Raw genomic sequence first — 21,461 nt, forward strand, 5'->3', positions numbered from 1 at the left:
ACAAAAAGAAATATCAAATAAAATATTCAGTGAGCACTACGACAGCAATTAAGACAAACACCACATAATAGCCTCAGTCCTGAAATAAAAACATGCCAGAGCGCAAAAAGAAAGAAAAAAAAAACACCTAAAATAATAGAAATAAAAATTGGAGTTTATTTTGATATCTGCACCAAAAGAAAGAAGTAAAAAAAAAATAATAATAAAATATATAGCTAAATAGAAAAGATTTTTTTTTTCTTCCCTGCATAGGCACAGTAAACATTGGATACATTAGAGAGGGAATTTCCTTGGCCTAAGAGATACAGGGCCTCTCCACCCTTGTTGAAGTATACTGTCATGAGATTAACTATAGACTCCTTGCATGTTCATTTACTCTCCTCTCGGTGCTTTTACTGTGTATGAAAGATTTCAGGTTCGTCATAGGTTATCTCTGTATCTCTGCATCTCTGTATCTAGAGATCTGGAATTTTTAATTTTACACCATAATTTTGACAAATAGTGACAAGATATATTTACATATCTAAAATTCATTAGAAATACTTCACATATATACAAATTATTTGTTGTATTTTATAAAATAAAAATTATTTCTTTTTTATAATCTGTTTTTCAGTTAAAAATCTTGGCATTGTTTTCTCAAATACCACATTTACTCTGTGGATTACACTTTCAAGTTTAATTAAATTAAGACACTTATTAGTCTATGAGTCTAAAGCCGAAATTTAATTATCTTGCATTCCATAGAAAATAATAACCAGAAATAAAAACTTTTAAGATGACCTTTTGACCCTGTCATTTGTATACTAAACAAATTAAATGCATAGTACTTTTCATGATTTTATGTTAAAAATGAGAATTTTAGTATTTTTAATTAAATTGTGAAAAATTTATTTTAATTTTTTGTTGAAATAAGTTGATATGAATGTTAAATTTTAGAAAATTGGCTCTAATTTTAGTTATAGTATTTCCTAGCTACTCACATATATTTTATTTAAAATTAAGAAAGTAATATGAACTTCTCCTTTTTGCTCAATGATATACTGTAATTGGCAATAATTCTTTGGAAATAACTTCTGGTGTGGAATTCCTAGAATATCTAACATCCTATGCTTCTGAGTATAATATTAAAATTCTATAAGATGTAAAATTTTCAAAATATTCTAATGTTTCTGCATTATGTGAATTTTAGATTGATTATATTGTACAAAATATGATACCAGAATATAATGCTTGTATGGCAAATTTTAAATTCTTTATTTTATCATATTCTATTTATATTTCAAGCACTGATCAATATGTGACTAGCTACAAAAATTTTTAAATCAACATATTCATGTGCACTACACAAACAACAAAATTACAAATGACTTGAGTAATTTAAATTATTGCAAAACAAGTACAAGGCAAAAATGAATTGTGCTTGATTAGTCACCAAAAATTATCAAAATTATATGTCCATCCTTTTTGCCCATTATAAAAATATCAATTATATTAAAAAATAGCTTTCCAGATGTCCAGAAATTTTCCTTAATTTTAAATATTCTGAAAAAAAATTTTTTGAGAATGTCTATCTATAGTTGCTTTTTTGTTCTGCACCAAGGCTAAAGTCCCAAAATTCTTCCTTCTACTTTTTTTGGAGGTGGGGGGGTCACACTCATCTGTGTTCAGGGGCTACTCCTAGCTCATTCAGAAATCACTCCTCGAAGGCTCGGGGACCATATTGAATGCCTGGATTTGGATCCACCATCCATCCTGGATTGGCTGTGTGCAAGGCAAATATCCTACAGCTGTGCTATCTCTCCAGCCCCTAGTTTTATAGTCTTAATAGTCTTATAGTTTACCCTTCTTAATGTCTTATTTAAAACAAATTGTCAAAGTTTGGATTTGCTTTTTTTTTCAAATCCTTAACTTTTCTTGGTCATACATAAGCAGAATTAAATAAAAATAGACAAAGCTTTCAACTAAGCTTTTTATTTTCCCATTTTTATTCTCCCATTTCCACATCTTTCAGTTTTAATCCCTATGTCTAGAAATTAACTTCTGATATACAATATACATGTATATCTACAATATACATTGATTGCTCTTTGGTGAGCAATGTCTTTCAGACTTGTAACAATTGGTTTAGTTATTATCCCATAGCCTAGTGCCTATGCTTTCAGAACTATTTCTCACACAACAGAGGATTTAGGTGGTTTCAGTGTGTGTTTCAATTGGAAGATACTTATCCCTTCAAAAAACCTATATCACTATAATAATTTACTTATATATCACCACAAATCTTCATTTTTTCACAGTTAAAACTGTGCATTTAATAGATTTAACACATTCTATCCTAGACTCTTTAAAATGATTGTTTTCCTTATTATTTAATTAAATTACACCCAAATAAACACTAACCTCAAAATTTTGACCCTCAGTACTTCCTGGATTTAACTGGAATTTGTATAGTTAAATGCCCTATCCTTACAGTGCTGTGAATAAACAGATAAATTTGTTTAGTTTCTGAAGAACAGAGCATTTGTGAATCCCTGAGATGACACCAGTAATCTCAAGCTTCATTCTTCCATTGAACAGTTGATCTTTTATGAGTCCTAGCAGGAAAATTTTAAATTCAAATGACCCTGAAGTTTAAAATTCTCTCTACTACTAGTTTTAAAGTGTGATACCTAACCAATGAAATGGTTAATTTTTGTTTTTATTTTTTGTGTTGATATTTATTTTCTTAGCTGTTTTGATGTTGAAAATATGTTTTAAATTATTCTTACAAATAATTGTAAATAAGTATCAGATGTCTGCTTTATTTTTCTTTTAATAGAATTTTGTCTGCATGACTCTGCTCCTTGTCTGGTATAATACTTAATTTGCAAAATGAAGTGTATGTAAATTAAATTTAGTCACCTTGCAATTTCTTCTTTTTTATATTATATTTTGTTTGTTTTTATAGAACATATATCAGGCACTTCTAAAATTTCAAAATGATCATTTTATATAGTGAAATAATGAAATCCTACCTAGGGATATGGTGAAGGTCAAATTCAAGACCTTATGCAATCAAGACACATGCTCTATTGATGAGTTACATCCTTGGTTCTTATATCAGTTCTTTAGTTAACTATTATTAAAACTACGTAGCACTTTTATAAATTTTAGGTAGATAGATATACAAGTTGATAAATAGCAGTGGCCTAAACATAAATTTTAAAATTCTAATGCTCGTAGTATAACCCTTGAAATATCCATTTTAATCTTTCTAAATTTAATTTACTAATTTGGTAGTTACAGGTAGTAAAAACAATAATAGAATTTATCTTCATAGTAGTGTGAAGACTAACAGGAAACATGATATTTACTTGACATAACTTTTGTTTGTTTGTTTTTTATTGTTTCGTTTTTAGTTTGGGGGCAACATCCGTAGATGCTCAGGGGTTACTTCTTGCTATGCACTCAGAAATAGCTGGCTGGGGGGACCATATGGGACGTTGGGGATAGAACCTAGGGTCTATCCTGGGTCAGCCATGTGCAAGGCAAATGCCCAAAGGCTGTACTATTGCTCTGGACCCACTTGGCACATTTTTTGATAAATAGTAAATATATTCTGTGTTACCACTCACCCCCTTTTATGCTGATACAGGTTCCTGGATACATTACCTGAAGTAGTGAGGAATATTATGGTAACCACCAAAAGAGAATACACTGCTTTCACTATCTCTTGTTCCAATTCAGCTCCACCTCACTCCAGGAATGACTGAGAAATCCAGAACAGATAGATTATAATGAACTGGTACCTGCAGGGCTAATACCTCAAGTCCTGCCAGGACCACTAAGCCCTATTAAGACACATCTGACAATCACTAGATTAGGAGTTGCGAACACGTTCGACACAAAGAGCCAAAATGTTAAACTGTGAGAGTCAGAGAGCCACACCACGCAGTGACCTGCCAAAACAGACAAACACTCACACAAAAGTATATAAGTTTAATAATAATATGTTAAACACGTAAGAGGCAAAGAACCGTATTCATTTTGGCCGGGAGCCGCATGCGGCTCAAGAGCCACATGTTTGCCACCCCTGCACAAGATAGTTGATCTCTGCGACCTGGTATTTTTTTTTTTTTTTGAGGGGAGGGCACTAAGCCATGAACTCAGGCTGGAGAGACTAATTGTTATTTTTAGGTAAGCAAAGTCAATCTTAGACCTTGTCCAGGCTTTTAAGTCCCTTCACTTTCTCCTACAGGGATGAAAATCAGGAGGAGATAATTAGTAAAATAAAGACAGGTTTTACTAGAAGATACTGAAAATGGAAGGGAAGGATGAGAAAGGAAGAGAGTAATATGCTCAAAAGCTATCACAAGCTTCTTCAAAGGTGGGAGGAACTCCTCCCCGTCCATACACAATCACTCATGAAAGTTGGAACATACATATCTCAAGAGAGATGTGAACATGAAATGTGCATAGAGGAATCATGTTCATGTACAGAAAAGGACATGTGCTCACCTTCTTTGTTTGAAGTTGGTTTAAAAGGGTTTATCCGGGCCGTTGAGGTGGCACTAGAGGTAAGGTGTCTGCCTTGCAAGATCTAGCCAAGGAAGGACCGCTGTTCGATCTCCCGGCGTCCCATATGGTCCCCACAAGTCAATCGCATAGCCAGGAGTAACCTCTGAGCATCAAATGGATGTGGCCCGAAAAACCAAAAAAAAAGGGCATTCTACTAGGTAAAAGTCATTTTATGGAAGCTTTAAAAGTGAAGATTTGTGATGATATAAAGATCTTCTTTAACCTTCCTTTCCTGGCTTTTCTTTTTTCATGCTGTAACTTCTATTAGGCTTTAGTTTCAGTATATACAATGTATTTCCTGGTAGCCTTTAGACTAGTGAATATAGTAACTTCTTCAAATTCTATTCATTGGTTTTATTTTGTCCCCAAATCGTTTCTTATATCCCCCAAATTCATTCCTGATGGGAGGGATTCCTTATATATCTGCCTACTTTGCCTAACCTTTGAATAGTTGTCTTTTCTGTGTTTTGAATTTTTTCTTATATGAACATTTATTTTCTACTTCCTAAATTTTTGATTTTTTCCCCTGAAGTTTATAACACTGACATAAGAAAATATACCCAAGGCATTTATACTACATCATGTTTTGTTCTGCTAATTTGTATTCTTAGGATCTTACTTTCTTTGTCAATTTTGTAAAAAGGAGATATAAGTGGATACTTGTTAAATTAAACAACCAGAACAAAAGCAAAATGTCTTCCTTATTTTGTTCTTAATCCTTTGCTCTTCTCAATGTATTCTATAACATAATGGAAATGAGATTGTTATTATTTCTTTTTGTCTTCCCACTAAAGGGTACATCCCACTGAGCTAGAGTTCTGTTACTTAGAAAATTTCTTAACATTTATTCAGTGTTTAATATCCTTTGAGGGTTTTTTTTTTTTTGCATTAATCAATATACCATTGTCACAATATAATGTTTAACAAAAAGAAAAACTTATCTATTACTAATTGCACTGTATAAATATTTATGTGCCAGAGTCCTGCTTCAGATGAACTGTACTGAATCAGAGATGCTGTGAAGATTAAATAAACAAGACAGATACTAGAGAGAAAGCATGGGGGTCAAGGGGCTGACTGCATTGTCGCCACAGACATCCTCTCCATTGATATTAATTGTTCAGCAATAGTCACTTATAAAAAGAAGGCTAGATAACATTCTTTAGCACTAACTAAACCTAAGGGATCTACAAGGGAATGTAAGGAATGAAGAGTTTTTAGGCATAATTTCTGGAGACTGTCTTTCTCCAGAGAAGGGAACAAATAGTAGAAAGAAGACAAGAGCTCTGGCCCCAGGACATTCCCTGAGTGGCATGGGCATTCTGTTAACTTGCTTTAAGAGCCCTTCAGATCAACCTTCAGATTACTATCTGTAACTTTTCTGTGAATCCCTGACCTCTAAAGGCTTGAAGTTTTCCACTACTGATTTTTCTAACATGTAACTTCCTACTACATTCATGGATGATAGACTATGAACTATAATTTTATGCTCATAATATTATAAATACAAATAATTAAATCTAAACATATTAGCAGTTCAATATAATTTCTATATTAAAGCAAAAAAAATTGAGACCAGATAGGGAAAATGAAGTATCTGATTGTATATAAGTAATGTAATACCATAAATGATATGCAAATTTTGATTGGAGAAAATAAACATTCCTAAGAATCTGTCAAGCAATCCCAGTATGATTTTGTTGGTGATAAAGTTCACAGAGCAGTTACAAAAAGTGACACGAATATTTCCTTAAAAAATAAAAATGTTAATTATACATTATTCAGCTGTACAGTTTTTAGCTATATATCTATCTGAACTGATTTTAAAGATGTTTTTTGCATCTGTTTCTTAATAACATTATTCACAATAGCTAAATTATGTCATCAACTTCAGTGTTTATCAAGCAATAACAGAATAGAGAAACTTTACTATTTGTTACACATGAAACATTGTTTTGCCATTAAAATATCAAATCATATACTCATGGGTAAATATGTAAATGAAGCTGAGGTAATTATGCTAAGTAAAATAAGTAAAGGTTGAAAAATAATTCAATAAAATGTGAAATCAAATTAATTTGTAATATTACTATTTATTAAAAACTATATTGAACCTTCAGAGGAAAATGGGAGAGGTAAATTAGCCAATATATATTTATATTAGCTCGAAAACTTTGTATGATGAGAGGGGTAAAAAGTGCATACACAAAGGTAGGAGGAAAATTTCTGAGTCCCATGAATATATATTAAGGATAATTAATAAATAGTAGAAACAAAAAGTTCCCATTAAATAAAAATTTGCACATAACAAGATAGGTACAAAGTCACACTTCAAGAAATTTTAATTCACATAAAGCACCTTCTGAGATTAGAAGAAATCTAATGCTAATAATGAAACTTTATTAAATGTGTATGAGAGTCAAGTATATTTTATATCATGGAAGTGATAATTTGTAATTAAAAATATGTTAAAGTAAAATGGGGATACCTATTTTTTTCATAATTGGCATTATTAGCTTGAGCTGTATACAGTTTTTGTCTCCTCTGAGCAACTTTTATTACAAGGTGCTTTATAAAAACATGGTGCATATTTTTAATGACAGTATTTTAAGTATTTATATTAGAATTAATATGATTGTCTCTGTATTTGGAAATTTAAATGATAAAGAAGATACTATTGGTGGTTTTTCTTAGTTTTTACTATTTAAGTAAAAGTTTTGTCTCTGAAATATGAGATCTCAAGGATAGATAAAATTATTATTTTTCCATGTCCACATTCAATGCAGCTCCTACAGATGAATATAGACCTGTTTTTCTTTTCAAAGCCAAATGATCAGTGCTAGATACTTTATTCATTGGGGTTATATTGTCATTGGTATATCCAGGTTGTTGCATTTTAACTTGTTCTGTTTAGGGCTCATACCCGGTAATAATCTACAATTACTTGTGACTCTATGCTTAGTATAAGCCCTGACAGTGCCCAGGGGACTGCAAAGAATGCTGGAGATTGAACCCATATCAGCTACATGGAAGGCAAGTGTTCTAACCACTGTACAACACTCTGGTTGCAGCATTCTAATATTTTATTTATTTTTTAATTTTTATTTTGACCAAAGTGGATTACAAATCTTTCACAGTAATTTTTAGGTACATCGTGATATTGAATCAGGGGCACTCCCACCATCAATGTTGTCCTACCTCCAACCATGTTCCTAGTTTGCATCCCACATTCCTGTCCTTTACCACCCGAGTTGCCAGTATAAGTGCTCCCCTCTGTGTCTAGCATGTCTGATCATTTTTTTTATTTCTACTTAATGTTCATACGACTGTCTGGTCTTGGTACCCTTCATTATTTACCACTAAATTTGTGATGTGAGATAGATGGTTCAAATTATGTGGTTCTATATGAAGAAAAGAAAACAGATAAATAAAATGGGCAACAATCAAACAAGCAAAAAATGGAAGAAGTCTTTTTAGAGGCTATAAATATCAGTTTAAGAGAAGAAAGGGAGAAACCTAACAATAATACTAAAACTTTTTTTTTAAATCAAACAAAAAACTTGAAAAGCACCACAGCAATAAAGATATCAACCACACAATAACCACGATCCTGAAATAAAAATAATAATAATAAACATAGAACTTGCTATATGTGAGTACTTGAAAGATAGCAGATATTTCCATATCCTCTCAGCTGAAAAAATACACTGTTCAGAAAGAGTCAAATTTCAATAAAAATATGAAGTTTAAAAAAAAGTCCTGTATTTTTTTAGTTTTTAAAATTTTTACTTGCAAGAAATTATTATTATTTTAATCTCTTATAATTGTCTAGTAGCCTAGACAGTTATTTAAACTGACTAGTAGCCTAGTCAGTTATTTAAACTGACTTGAAAAATAGGAAATAAACAACTCAACTGCAAAATCTTAAAACTCATTTCTAAGTGTAATTATGCAACAAATCAATCATATTTTCTGTATGTGAACTTCCATCAATTGTTCCTCTTGTCTTGTGTTCTGTTAAACTTTCATCAATGAAAATCTAACCTTTCAGCTAGTTATAACGGTGACTTGGGAGATCCTAATCAATGAATCACAGACTTTATAAATGACAGCTTGTTTGATAATCTCCATATAACCTTTACTGAACTTTAGCCAGTTGTTTTGAAATAAAAGACTGCTATGAATCAACCACATAAGCTAACAAAATGATGGTTAGTCAATACTAAAATCAATAGTGAAAAGGCAGCATTTTGTTCCTGAACTTTGACCAACATTGCATTAATTATTGCCATAAAGTTTAATATTTGCTTCACTAAATTAGAGTAAAATAAATAGCATGCCTGGATATGTTCTGGGTCACTTTTCATTAGGGACCTGAAAGCATAAGCTCACATGCTAAATATGACCTGTTACTAATATCTGTAAATAAAATTTTATGGTTTTTAGTCACATAGTTTTTTTTTTGCATGCTACCTGATTATATTTTAGTGTTTGTGATGAAAATAATGCCTCAGGGCAACATTGATGACATGAAAGTATCATAAATTCTATTACCTTGCTAATAGGTTAAATATATATTAAAATTCTAGTATAGAACATAAAAATGAAATGGTAATTTTAATAGTTTTGTGTTGAGATTCATACATAGAAAGGTTATTCTGATTCAGCTCTAGTTATTTTTGTAATACAATCTTTTTTAGATTATATATACTTCTTTGTAATTTTTGTTAATGAGGCAATTTTCTAGAGTATGATTGAATCAAACTAGTCTGAAGTAAGTATAATTTAGGTCAACTTTTGGAATTATTACTATTATTATTATAGTTTATATTGTCATTATTATTTAACAAACATAACAAATAAAATAAAAATTATAAGTTTTTGCTGAGAGGAAAAATATATTAAACAGTTGGGTTTTTTTTGGGGGGGGCCACACCCGTTTGATGCTCAGGGGTTTCTCCTGGCTAAGTGCTCAGAAATTGCCCCTGGCTTGGGGAGACCATATGGGACGCCGGGGGATCGAACCACGGTCGCGATCTTTCCTTGGCTAGCTTTTGCAAGGCAGATACCTTAACTCAAGCGCCACCTCGCCGGCTCCTAAACAGTTTTTTTATAATTTTTTTAATATAAGACATATGCTGGCATATGCTGTAAAGATACAGTCTTCACATCACATAAGAATATATGTGAAATTTTACTCTCTGATAAATATAATGTCTATACAGGGGCTAGAAAGATAATAATGAGGAAAGAGCACTGCCTTGCATGCAGCAGTCCCAAGATTGGTTTGATCCCTGGCACACCATATGGCTTACAGAGCTTCTCCAAGAATGGTCCTGGGCACAGTACCAGGAGTAAACCCCAAGACCAAACCTCCCACCCAAACAAAAACAAAAACAAAAAAAAAAAACAAACATTACATCAAGATGTTTATGTCTCAGAGAAATCATGGGTAAGAATAATAAATCATTTCTAAATGTGTTATGGCTAGATTACTGAAATGATATAAAATGTGATTATGGAAGAAAATGGTTTCTCACACATGAAAAGAAAACTGTGACTTATTCCAGCACTGAAGAAAATGATAGTATCTTTAATTAACTGTCCCATCAATGTTTACTATAGTCAAAATATTTGACCATGACTGACTATCCTTATTCTTTATAGATTGATCACAGCCACTTTACTAGTAATTTAATTCATCATGCACAGGCAGAACAAAAGTTAGATCAGTTGTGATATATCTACCTTTGAGAGATTTCTCAAATTGACTAGTCCTAGATAAATAAGAGATTTTTAAAGTACTGAAAATCAGGGAGTTTATAGAATGCAGAATTGAGAGCCAAGGTACTTTATGTATTTTACAATGTATTATACTTGGAGTTTCTTGTCATTATTTAGAACATGTTTAAATAGCTTACCTCTGTAAATGTGCTTCATAATGCAATATTTTCTCATAATATGTGCGACCCCCCGATACCCCTGCCCACAGGAGAATTGGGGAATCACGAAGTTATTCACGAGTCACGAAGAGGATCCGACCTGAAATGAAAAGAGGGGCTGGGAAAATAATGAGACTCAAGGTGAGGGTCCGATCAAGAGTCCACTTTAATGAGGGAGAAGCAAGCTTATATATATCATGAGCAAAACAAAGAAGGTAGAGGGTGGTAATTTTCCACGGGAACATTCTGTTTATCAAAGTTAAAGTTTACAGAGCTATTATCTTCTAACCACAAACTATACGTTGTTTTTGAGCTAGGTCCCTTGCAACATAGTGTGCAGCCTGTCACATAGAGAGTTTTAACACAGGCATCAGAGATTCCATTTTGCTCTCTAACTGAAGGGCCTCCAACAAATATGGGTACTTGTATATTTAACAGCACTTAATTAACTGAACGATGAATTAAAGAAAATATAGATAAGACTAAAATATATATATGCTAAGTTATATAAATGATATACAGTTCTGTGTCAATATGTTTCACAACTAATAATATAAACTAGTTTTGGAAAGAGAATATAAAGATCTTCTTGTATAAACCTGTTTGTTATCTGATATTTGTACCAATTTCTAGTGTTAGAAACTATCCATTTGTAATGAATGGAAATATAAAGGAATGGAAATAAAATACAAATAAACTTTTTCATTGTGAAAAAAAAAAGCTTATGTAGCATTTGGGGTGTTAGAAGGCACATTGATGCTCAGCAGTTACTCCTTTCTTTGCCACTAGTGACTCACTCTTGGAAGTGCTTTGGGGACTGTAGCAACCCCAACCTGAGGGGACATCAGACAATATGTAGGTTACTTTTCTCTGAGGGAGTGCATGTACACCAAACAAACAACAGACACAGAGACAGACAGGAATGTGAGAAGGATTCTGTTTATCGAAACCCAAGGCCCAGCTTAAATACCTTTTGCAGGTAGAATTCTGCATATATGCATGCAAATATGGCATAGATACATTGAGCAGGCAGAAATACCTAGATAACAGGGCCCATTGTGAGTGAGTCTGAATGTGCAGATAATGGGACCCGTCTTCGGCAGACCAGAGTGTACTGATAATGGGAACTTCAGATAAATTAGACTCAGTTTCCCAGGGTTAAAATTCTATGCTCTCATTATTTCTATTCCTTAAATGATTATACTTATATATAATACTTATATATATTATACACACACATATATATACTTATATATATTCAGGGATCCCTGCTTTTAGCAAAGTTCTCTGCTTCTTACAAGGATGCCTGGCAGGGGACCATATTGGATGCCTGGGTTCAAATCCAGGTCAGCCACGTGCAAGACAAAATTCCTATCCCTCTATTTTCTGTGGTAAATATTTTTAATAAATTTATTAAAAGAAATCTATATAGTTTACATAACTTTATAATACATTTGTTTCAAAATGACAGGAAGAAAAATTATATAAAATATAAAGAAAACAGGAGATCTAAAATAAAAAATAAAGAATTGGAAATAGAAGAGTTTATTAGCAGTTATATTTATGACAATTATTATATCACTAATAAAGTCTTCAATATAATAGCTGAAGCTTTAGTACACTTTTTTTTCAGGTAGTAGATATCCTAGAAGAAAAGAAAGACCACTATGTGTGGCAGTTATTGTTTGCATAGGCACAGAAAAATATGGGAGAAATTTGAAGGAGAAATCTTTGGCCTAAAAACAGGGTAACCTCACCCCAGAAGTGTTTTGGCATGAGACCAACTCCAGGCTCCAGGTCTACTAGGTTGCCCGACCCCTTTGACTTTCTCTCAGGCCCCAGAAACAGTTCTTCACCATCACAGTTGTTGCTGTCGGGTTTCTGTTGTTTTAGATTCGGGTTTCCATACAGGTCCTATGTTGATGGCTGCATGGTTTAAGGCGTCTTCTGGTTTCATCTTACCGTTAGGTAGCATTGTAGAGAATCCTGCCTAAACTGCCTAAACTGTTGCTGTTTCTAACTTGTCATGGTGTCTTAAGTACCATCTTTGGAGTAAGTCAATGACATGATGGTAGTGGAGCCTTCCTTGTTAAGAGTTCTTATTCCTGATGATGGTGTAGGAAACCATTTTGTTTCCAGAGATGGTGTCCACGGTTCAGGAGTTAATGGTCAGTGTCTGATCAGCTGGAGTCTAAGCCAAGTCACTATGCCAGGAGTTCAGGGTGTAAGATCCCACTGAAGTTAAAAATGTGCTCCCATCTCTATTAAATAAGAACCTGTTTGCATATGTAATCTTTTTCCATTTAAATGTGCCTTTTGCAAGAAGGAAGAATGACAAAAGATGTTACTGTTACATATAGGGGTCGAAGTATAAAGACCAACAATCCCCATAACCTTTTTCATACATGGCTTCTAGACAAAGACTTGTCTATTGGAATTCTGTACTAAGCAGGTCCCAAGGATGGGGGAAATTGCTACTACATAAGACAATATTCTGTCACGTTTATGCTTATTGAAGCAATGTAACTAAAGAGATATTCAAAGGGGATTTGTATGTCCTTTTTATTTGAAATAGGCGGGGAAGGGGTAAGATCCAGAACCCAGTCACATATAAGGGAGTATGCTCAAGCTCAGGGCTCTCAGCCACTGAATCTGGTAGGAAGCAAAAGTTCATGGTAGAGGGAGGTGAAGGGAGAGGGGCCTTCAAGAGTGAGTTAATAATAGCTGAGTGTCGTTTTTTTCTTGTAGTTAATCTGTCTTTTCATATTGGAAGCTAGTTGACATCTGGCTGGAGTGGGGAAGATATTCTGCTTTGTGAGGAGTTAAGCACATGGAATATTATATTGTGGGTCTTGGGCATTCTGTTTTCTTTCTTAGGAATGATCTAAAACTATGAACATTGTGGTATGGTAAACTAAGTAAAGTTGTCCTAAGTACACCTGTCGGCCAGCTCTCCCTGCAGAGACATCGCAGTGACTAGTTGCTAGGAACAGTGAACTCCTGGTATCTGGGACAGGAGAGCAGGTCACCAGCCTAGCCTGGTTTATGCACAAAGGAGCGGCTGCTATCTCTTCCCCCTGGCTTGGGGGTCCAAATCCCCGATCTAGGATTCAGTATAGGGGTCCTGTCAGCCAGCCTCACCCCCTGCAGAGGCATCCCAGTGACCAGTTGCGAGAGGAATGGTGAACTCCTAGTATCTGGGATCTGCCTATTTTCTTTCATAGTAGAAGCTGTGAGATACATATTTCTCTATTATACTAATACATAGAAGAACTCACATTTGTATCAGGAAACTCAAGGTTAAATAAAAGTAAAACAAGTATGCACTTATTGTGTTAATCATAGGAATGAGTAGATATTTGGGTGTGGAATTGATGCTTCCTTATCTTATTATTAATTTTTTCAGAAAAATGTTTTAAAAGCTGGACCAACTTTCTGGAGTTTTCATGTAGGAGAAATTATATTCAATTAGCCTTCCCTCTACTCTTGCATTTTGTGCACTGTAAATGGTGAATTCTATTGTGACATAGGTTGAAGAATTTACTGATGTCTGTCTGCAGAAGTCTCATGTAGCAAATAGAATCTTCCCCAGATGATTTTGGTGTCTGTCTATTAGCACTTTAAAAATTCCTTTCAGGGCCGGAGAGATAGCACAGAGGTAGAGCTTTTGCCTTGCAGGCACCAGCCAGGATCAATGGTGGTTTAAATCCTGGCATACCATATGGTCCTATGTGCCTGCCAGCAGTGATTTCTGAGCAGAGAGCCAGAAGTAACCCCTAAGTGCAGCTGGGTGTGGCCTCAACAACACCCCCGACCCCCCAATTCCTGTCAGTGGCAGATGATATTATGATTGCCTGACAAGCAAAGTCTATAACCAAAATTTAAGTGTTCTCCAATATCTCATACTGCCTTCTAAGGAAAAGATAACTACAATGCAACAAAGTTAATGATAAAAAGAGAATTAATGTCTCTGACAGATGATGTAGCATATATATGCACGTGTCACAAAGATAATTCAAGTTCATGAAATAGAAATGCTCAGGTATTTGGATTAAAAAAATCTAGGGATATTAGAAGTCATTAAATCTCATTTGAGAGAATAATTTAAACTCTTTCAATAGGTTACATATTAAAAATGATATGGGCAAAACCAATCAATAATAAAGAAATGAAATATTGCTGAGCTTGTTTTTGAAAGTTATATAAAATTTTAAAAATGATAGAGTCTAAAAAGAAAATCTGACCAAAGAGGATTGAAACAATATTTTGTTTTCATACGAATTGCCTTCCTCAGCCCTAGTAACAGCTTTCTTCCCTTCAGGCTACTCACATATAGGTAGCTCCATGTGTACTGAGAGTTTTTACACATTTCTTTTATATTTATCTTGTGTTCATTTAGCAAAGGCATTGCGAAGTAAAGGACACATAAAAATAAACCTAGCCAAAAATAGTAAAACAGAGCTGACACAGGCATTCATAAATACTTAAAAATAAAGCTATACTATATAGGTCACTTCAAACATAACCAAAGTACAAAGGATGACTTAGAGTGCTACTTTAATCTTAACAGAGGATAAGCTCTCTATGCAGAAAACTGGAAATCACCTTCAAAACAGAACAAATATTCATTCATCTGCATATACATATTATTAAATATAAAAGAAAGATACATAAGACAGGACCTGAAAAGATAATACAAAGATTGAGTCACATGTATATATACCTTGTATAAGGTTTGCACTGATTTGATCCCCTGCTCCAAGTGGTTTTCTGAGATTCTCTTGGGGCAGCCCCCAACTACTGATCCCGATCAACTTTATCTTGAACCGTCAGTTGGTTTGGCAGAAAACCACCAGATGGATGATCACTGGGGCCTCCTGAGAACTTGAGAGGTGCCCCTCAAAAATATATAATATTTTGCATTTTTTTTAATTTGACTCTTTTTTTTAAACAAGGTAAAAAATTGAGAAAGAGGAAGGAATTTCATATGTGGGGAAGAATAATCTTTATAACTTAACTTTTATTGTATTTTATTATAAAGAACTACTTATAGAGTAATTGATTAAAATATGTATTAGTAAATATAATAATGATAAAAATGATGAAGATAGGTACTTTCAGGGAAAAGACTTGTCATCCCTGTCACATGTCCTCAGTCTGTTGCAGCAAAAAATCAATTAATTAAGGTAAATTATTAAGAGGAAAAATAAGGGCCAGAGAGATAGCATGGAGGTAAGGCATTTACCTTTCATGCAGGAGGTCATCGGTTAGAATCCCGGCGACCCATATGGTCCCCCGTGCCTGCCAGGAGCAATTTCTGAGCCTGGAGCCAGGAATAACCCCTGAGCACTGCTGGGTGTGACCCAAAAACCAAAAAAAAAAAAAAAAAAAAGAGGAAAGATAAACACTCAAGATATGATTATAGGGTCTGTCGAGGTGGCGCTAGAGGTAAGGCATCTGCCTTGCAAGCGCTAGCCAAGGATCAGGACAGCCATTCTATCCCCCCGCGTCCCATATGCTCCCCCCAAGCCAGGGGCAATTTCTGAGCCTTAGCCAGGAGTAACCCCTGAGCATCAAATGGGTGTGGCCCGAAAAAACAAACAAAAAAAGATATGATTATAGGAATTATATCAATAAGGAATATAGAATACTTTTGCCCAATATTCTAGGTCTTATTGGTATAGTACAGTGGTGGCGAACATGCGCCTCCAAGCCCCAAGCGGCTCCTGGCCAAAATGAATGTGGCTCTTTGCCTCTTATGATTTTGTATACTGTGGCTCTTTGCCAAGTTTGGATTTTGTTCTGCTGTTTCTCAGGAGGGACTTCTGAGGAGAGATCTCCGAACTCTTAGTCCCATCTCCCATCCCTCGAAAACAACTACACGGCCGGTGAGCGGGGTGGGGGTGGGGTGGGGTTACCCGCGTGTCACATGTTGGGTCACATATTGCCGTTAGTTCTTAGTGTGGAGGACACAGCACACCCTCACCATCACTACAGGATTTTGACCCTCACTCAAAATGGCAGAATGCAATATGTGTTTAATAGATTATTGTTAAAATTATATGCTTTTATGTGAGTGGTTTGTCTGTTTTGGCAAGTCACTGCGTGGTGTGGCTCTCTGACTCTTACAGTGTAAAATTTTGGCTCTTTGTGTAGAACTTGTTCGCCACCCCTGGTATAGTAAACTATTGGCTTAAATGAATTACTGAAATATGTTTATTCAGCATTTTAATGATTGTACTAGGAAAAAGTTCCAGGACAAGTTAAGTTTTCTTTCTCTCATCTGGTCAGTAGAACCAGGTGCTAACTTCTCTCTATTGAAGTTTTATAATATTTATATGTCAATATTTCTACTCTAAATTATATTTTAATTATTTTCGGATTAATATTAATTTTATGTTTAGCATTTTTGTTAAATAGCATGGTTATGTGTTAAAATTTGTGATTTTGTGTACACAGTCTTTGTGCCTCACCAACCAAAGTGCCCAGATCTTCCCTGTTATTCCTATATCCCCTCTAGTCCATGTCCTCATTTCTTCCTAACCATAACTCCTCTGTGTTTGATAATGAGTTTTATAATCCAAGGTCAAGGTTTGTCATAATTTCACATCAATTCATTGTTTTATTTCCCTTTACATGACAGATGAGTGAGTCATCCAGTATTTGTACTTTCTCCCTTTTTATGTTTTTAAACAGTACAAAGCAAACTAATATATGTATCAAGTAATAAGCCTTATTAATTTATATAGCAAGATTTATAATATTATCATCCCCATAAAATAAGTTATTACTTTTTTGCAGAATAAAAGCAATAATTATCATATTTATTTCAGGTTCATTTTAATATCTTTAATTTTATAATAAAACACAAATTACATTTTAATTGTAACTGATAAAATATTCATGTATATGAAAATAATATAATCTAATTATTTTGTTTGAAATCACACAATTTTTAACAGCTACTCTTGTCTGTGCTCAAGAGCCACTGCTAGCTTAGAAGATCACAGTTTGTGCCAGGATCAAACCTGGGTTAGCCACATTCATTGCAAACAATGCTAATGCCTTTGCACTATATCTCTGGCCACAATAAAATCTAATTGAATTATCTAGAGAGCAAAGAAGTTAAAAGTAAAAGTTTTGAAAATATATGCTTTGGATTTTTTATACCAACTTTCAGAACATTCTATCAATGTAATCCTGAGAAAAATACTGAATTTCCTGTGCTTTTATGATCTCATTTATAAATATGGTTTCTTACATATTATATACATTTAAAAAGGGTTTTTACTAAATTTAATATATTATATATAAAAACTAATACAATTTAAATATGGAAATAAAAACAAGTAATTTTCAATACGAGTTTAAATTGCCTGTAAGTTCTACCTCAAATCTTAAAAGTGAAAAATAATTATTATGGTAGTATTTGTGAACTAGAGTAAAAAGCCCAGATGTGTTTTTTCCATTTTTATAGAATTGGGTTATAAAATTTATTTTTATTGATTTAGTATCTACCTAACTTATCAGGACATGGACTGAGGCATACAAGTCACAAAAATGTAATTTATGGGGCAGGAGCTGTAGTGCAAATGATAGGGCATTTGCCTTGCATGTGGCTAACCTAGGACCAACCACGGTTAGATGCCCCTGCATCCCATATGGTCCCCCAAGCCAAGAGCAATTTATGAATGCAAAGCCAAGACACCTGGTGTGGCCCCAAAACAAAAAAATGCAATTTATATCATACATTAGCTTTATTGTTTCTCAAATACCCCCCTTTCCCATCTATTATTTATTTTTAGTTTTATTTATTTTTTGTTTTTTTTGGGGGGATATACCCACAGGCACTCAGGGATTAATTTTTATTTTTACTCCTCAATTCATGAGGCAGAACAAATTCATGTTATGTAGTTCTGTTGGAAAAGAAAACAAACAAACAAAACAACTGGGAGTATTTTTTCTAGAGGTTATAAATATCAATCCAAAAGATAAAAGAGAAAAGAAAACCAAAGGGGAAAAAAAGGAAACAAAAAAATCAGCATCTACCAAAAATAATTTAAAAAAAAGAAAGAAAAAAAGAAAAAAAAAGGAAAGCACCCAGCTACTAAAAACAGCCACTTTCATATAATAACCACAAGGAAAGAGTGTCCCTGAACAAAGAGCCAAGAATAAATCCTAAGCATAGCTTGCTCTGCCTAAACACCCACCAAATGTTGTAGATTTTAATATTAATTCTTAGAACTGAATTTTTATAGATTTACAGCAAAGTCATCCTATCATGTGCCCATATAGAAGAGTTTCACTGCCTGAGGGGATGAATTGTTCTGAGTATTAACTCTTCAAAATGTTCCCAATAATATGAAAAAGTTTACATCTAATTGTATTTGAATTTATGGTTCTATGATCAGAAATGTGAGTAATTAAAAATGTATAGAATGTGGAAACCATTGAAGAACTTAGTGTGAGAGAGCAATATGCTCATTCTTGTATTTAAATATATCACTTGTGTTACACAGAGTAAGAACAGAATTCTGACAGGCCTGAGACTAGACGTGTTGTGATAATAGTTTAATTATTTTACTTCATCCCAATACAGTCAACATCAAGATTTCCCCATCTCCACATTAGTACCATCTAACCCACAGATCCCATTAGAATGGTTTCTTTATCCCCAAAGTAATTTTTGTAAGCAAAGGATCCATTCCAGAAACTTGTCTCTTCCTTTTTTTTTTTTTTTTTTGTAGATACCATTTCTTAATCTTTCCTAAACTTTCTATCTTTGGCACTTTTGAAGACATTATTCATGCATGCCGCTTTGTAGAGTATCCCGTGATGTGGACTCGGTACTGCCAGGTTTTCTGCACCCACGGGAATCAACTGCTGCTGTGTCTTCTTGTTTGTTCTATTCCTGATGCTCAACTAACAACCGGGGGTGTGAGTTTTCATCTGATTGAGGTCTCAGGTCTCTTCTGCCAGATTTTTTCATTGAAAAGTTTTTTCCTTTTTAATTCTTTGTAATTAATATTTTGCATAAATACCTTATTCACAGCTTTTGACCAAGTAGTTTTTATTCACCCATTGATGTTCCATGGATTACTGCTGTGCATTGTGACCATTTTTTCTATATTTATTAGTAAGCATTCTAATGTAATGCAAAGCTATTAAATAATGAACTTGTTTATGATTATTATAATGAGTTTTATTTTCTCTCTTTTTTCTCTTTTGGTGCTTGGGTTTCCCTCAGCTGTTCTCAGTTATTATTTCTGGCTCTGCACTCAGGAATTATAAATCATGGTGGCATTTGTGGGGGGCAAACCCGGGTCACCCTTATGCAAACTGTATCCAATATCCACTGTAATAAAACTATGGCTGAGCCTACAGGTTATATTTTATTTTATTTAATGAAATTTACAAATTCCTTCATAGTTGGGTTTCAGACGTACAATGAAACTGGGTCAATCCCCCCACCAATGTCGACATTATCCACCAATGTTCCTGAGTACTACATCCTATACCATCACCCTTTGCCCCTCAGCATGCCAGTATAGTAAACCATTTAAAATTTAGACTGTTAGATTTTGAGTCTCTTGATTCCATTAGTGTTGAATCTGGCTTGGAGATTTAATTCTTTCCTTTTATAAATCTCCACAAATGCACATGAGAATCCTTGGCCTCTGGTCCCCACTCTTTCATATTTTTGTTTCACTTTCTCTGCTGTTTTTTTTTTTTCTGTTCCTATAATCTATAATTTCAGGTCAAGGATGTTAGACACAATTTCCATTGAGAGTATTGCATTTCTTTATGCAGTATTTCTAAATGCCACATTTAAGTTATATCATTTTGTATTTCTTATTCTTCATCTGGCTTCCTTCATTTAGCATATCTTCCAGTTTCGTCCATGTTGTGGCAGATTGCATAATGACATCATTCCTTATATCTATGTAGTATTCCATTGCAATATATCCATATCTTTTTAATTCACTCATCTGTTATTGAACATCTAGATTGATTCCAAATATTAGTTATTTTAAGTTCTGTAAGAAATAGCAGGTGCCCTTACATATTATTGGTAGAAATAAACAAATAAAAATTACAAAAAAAAAAAAAAACAAAAACAAAAAACAAGTTTCTATGCCCACTTAACTACTGTTAGGAAGGTTTTATTTTCTTGTCAGAGTTCTGTGGCAATTTTTGTCCCAACCCCATTAAATGTGTTCCCAACTCATGCCAAAAATTACTATTCATTTCCCTGAGATTTGGTTTAAATTTTTTGATGGGTCCAGATATAAATTTATAGACAACCAGATAACATTAAAAGAAGATGAATTCATGTTTTAAGTATTTCCTTTATGATTAGAAGAATAAATTATTTTATAGAAAGAAGAAAGAGCATTTTCGCTGACCAAATGTTATCAAAATGAAAATAAAATCTCCCTCAGAGGCACAATTCATTAAATCTATAGAGCTAAACAATGCAGCCTTCGATTTTTGAGAGAAAACCTTTGATAGTTTGAAGACAAATTATCTTTTTTTTAGGTCTCTGGAAAATGGCAATCATCTTTTTATAATATTATCTGATCTTGTTTTGACTCCCTGTAGTATCTAGCCAAAAAATGGCTGCTTTCTATTGAAGCAAATAATCCTTAATCCATTTTCTAGAGAATTCTAGCATAAGGGGAAGTGGTTTTATATTAACTTAGTTCTTCCAGTTTCTCTGTCAGTTTAAAAGAAGGGGGGATGTTTGTGCAGATCTCTCATAATCCTTTATAATGGTCTTAGAGGCAATGGTTGAGTATATCAAACTGACCTTGGTACAGAAAAAAAAATCTGCAAAAAGAAATATTTTATCTTCACACCCAATCCCCAAAGTAATCTTTTGCCAAGTTTTAGTACTTTGTAGTGACAGTGTTTTCCTGATTTGAATCTCTTTTTTGAATCTATTTAAGATGCTCTATA

General features: G+C 33.7%; 1 protein-coding gene across 1 annotated transcript in view; it reads left to right on the top strand.

Annotated features, from left to right (window-relative positions):
* The window catches only part of LUZP2 (leucine zipper protein 2), a 411,673-nt gene that overhangs the window by 105,237 nt on the left and 284,975 nt on the right, over positions 1 to 21,461 (top strand). The gene's annotated exons all lie outside the window — the stretch shown is intronic.

The sequence above is a fragment of the Suncus etruscus genome, chromosome 9, assembly GCF_024139225.1.
Source record: "Suncus etruscus isolate mSunEtr1 chromosome 9, mSunEtr1.pri.cur, whole genome shotgun sequence".
Classification (NCBI taxonomy): Eukaryota; Metazoa; Chordata; class Mammalia; order Eulipotyphla; family Soricidae; genus Suncus; species Suncus etruscus.